A 2,618-nucleotide genomic window follows, 5' to 3' on the forward strand; every position below is an offset into this window, starting at 1 on the left:
CTTAGGCAGATACATTTCCAAGCTCTGCAGGATACACCAAGGATCTGGCCTCTTTCCCAGGATGCTCTGTCACCAGTATATGCATGCCGCAGTGGTAACCATCAACCTCCCTGGGAAAGCCAGCCACAAACACATGGCTAGGGACACTATCTTCTGTGTTGAGTGCTTACAGCCTTTGCTCTTGGTGATTTCTCTACTCATGTGCCTCAGCCTGACTTTCTTTTCTTCTCTCTCCAACAGGTCCCCCAGCCTGTTGGAGATGTCCAGCCTCCTTGCAGAGTACCTGGTGGCAGAGGGGAGAAAGGTCTGCCACAAGTGGCAACATCTCCTATCCCTTGAAAGAGGTATAACTGGAACATGTGTATATCCTGACACAGTGAGAAAAATCTAGAAGATATATAACAGTCCCTTTGGACCCCGGCTCATGGTACCAGAGGGTCCCGTGAGTGTGAGGTTTTGGTGAGTGGGAACCTAGATACATTTGAGTAATTGCAATGTATCTCTCCTTCCTGTAGCTGCCAGTCTTGGTTTTACACTGAAAAGTATGGAACAGAGGGGAGCTAGGGCAGATAGTGAGGGGGCGTTAGTGGAGAGGGTCACAGGGCTTCTGGCTGCTCATGTCCATATGTGGCTTCTAGAAGTCTCTGTTCTAAGACTCAGAGCATGCTCCCTGGGGTCCTGCATCATAAGTTATCCAACAGACAGGCTGGGGCTGATTAGCACTTCCCACACATGCTGGGTGACCTGGAGGGTGGCATTTGACCTCTCTAAGGCTTTTTCCTCCCCCCTCTATAAAATAGGGTTAATAGCATTGACCTATCTCAGAGAGTGTCAGAGGGGGAATCATTTGATATTTAAGGTTCAGTGTTCAAGCAGCCAGGGGAGGGGTGGCAGTCCAAGAGAGTGAAGGCTCAACCTGTGGACAGTAGACCAGACAGCCTATCAAGTCTTCATAGCGGGCACATTCTGCCAAGAGTATGTCATCAAGGATTGTGTAGAAAGTGACAGGGCAGTTTGGCCAGTGTCTCACTCTCTTGACACCTGTAGACTCACTGGGGAAGTGACAATATCTACCCTTGCTGTCTGTCTAGGGCAAGACTCTGCTTGGCAACAGAGCGGGACGTTTTATACAAGTCTTGCAAAGTCATGTTTGCCGCAGAGCTTCTTCAACACAGAAATAAATGGACAGAATGATGCTGGGTTCTGTGGCACACTGACCTCAGTTCTCTGCAGCAGACTGAACCCCTACTACAACTGTGTATGGATATGTGTATGTGTGCACACGCACATCCCATGTGCATGCAAAACCATACATGGGTGTTGTGTCTGCGGTGTTGTGTATATGTATATGTTTGGTCTCTACTCCATCTTCTTTCCAAAGTCATGTGCTCTTTGTTTTTCCTTAAGGAACCCTTGAATCCAATTAGTATTACCCATATGCGCATGGCTGTGACACACAGAACTTTGGGATATATTTGTCAGAGCAAAATTTTTCTTTTCTTCTCTTAGTTAGGGTTTTACTGCTGTGAAGAGACACTATGGCCATGGCAGCTCATACTAAAAAATAAAAACAGAAAACAAAACAAAACAAAAACCCCGAAAACATTTAACTGGGTCTGGCTTACAGTCTCAGAGGTTCAGTTCATTATCATCATGGCACGCAACATGGCGGCTTGCCGGCAGACATGGGGCTGTGGCTGGGAGGTGTATCTTCTGATTTTAGGCAAGAGCAGGAGACTACACTCCACACTGGGCTTAGCATAGATCTCAAAGACCAGCCCTGCCCCCAGTGGCATATGTCCTCCAACAAGACCATACTTAATCCAACAAAACCACACCTCCTAATAGTGCCCCTCCCTATGGGCCAAGCATTCAAATACTTGAAACTATGGGGCCATACCTATTCAAACCACCACATAGATAGATAATACATAAAAAAATAGGGGGCTGGTGAGATGGCTCAGCGGTTAAAGAGCATTGACTGCTCTTCCGGAGGTCATGAGTTCAAATCCTAGCAACCACATGGTGGCTCACAAACAATAAAAAAAAAAAAAAAAAAAAAAAAAAAAAAAAAAAAAAAAAAAAAAATGGAAGTGATCACCTTTGAAAATATTTGATTGAGAAATGAGTATTGCTGTTTCAAGCATAAAACAGCATGGGAAAGGTGTGGTTCACGAAGCAGATCATGTTCTCACAAACCATCTGGAAGTTTTAGACAAAATCAGCATTTAATATCTACCCTATTCCTGCAGGATTTATTTTTATCTTAATTATAAAATGCAAGTGGAGTATCATGGTTGTTTCAGACAGCACTCTTAAGGGGGCTATTTACCCCGCCTTGCCCCCTGTGTCTTACGTGTGGTATCATTTTCCTCGAGTGCCAGAATGTGTAAATCTGTTGAATGCACCAAGCAACAGATGCAAAGGGCTTCCTTGTGCATAGTTCATAATATTAATTATGCCATTAATGCGTTATTGTCATTGTTAATAGATGGATATTGTGGATAAAGCCCTGAGCTGGCTGTCAGAAACTGTGAGTTGGAGGCACACACTCCTTGTCAACTCCCTAACAATTCTAAAGGAGTCCGTGTGTCTCGTTTATGTCTGCCTACAAGACA

General features: G+C 44.9%; 1 long non-coding RNA gene across 1 annotated transcript in view; it reads left to right on the forward strand.

The window, feature by feature from the left end:
- The first annotated feature begins 320 nt into the window (after positions 1-320).
- The window catches only part of LOC116084828, a 4,724-nt gene continuing 2,426 nt past the window's right edge, over positions 321-2,618 (forward strand). Inside the window, exon 1 of the long non-coding RNA XR_004116277.1 lies at positions 321-344. This is a non-coding gene — a long non-coding RNA (uncharacterized LOC116084828). The remainder of the gene's footprint in view (positions 345-2,618) is intronic.

Source organism: Mastomys coucha, unplaced genomic scaffold, assembly GCF_008632895.1.
Source record: "Mastomys coucha isolate ucsf_1 unplaced genomic scaffold, UCSF_Mcou_1 pScaffold9, whole genome shotgun sequence".
NCBI classification, from domain to species: domain Eukaryota; kingdom Metazoa; phylum Chordata; class Mammalia; order Rodentia; family Muridae; genus Mastomys; species Mastomys coucha.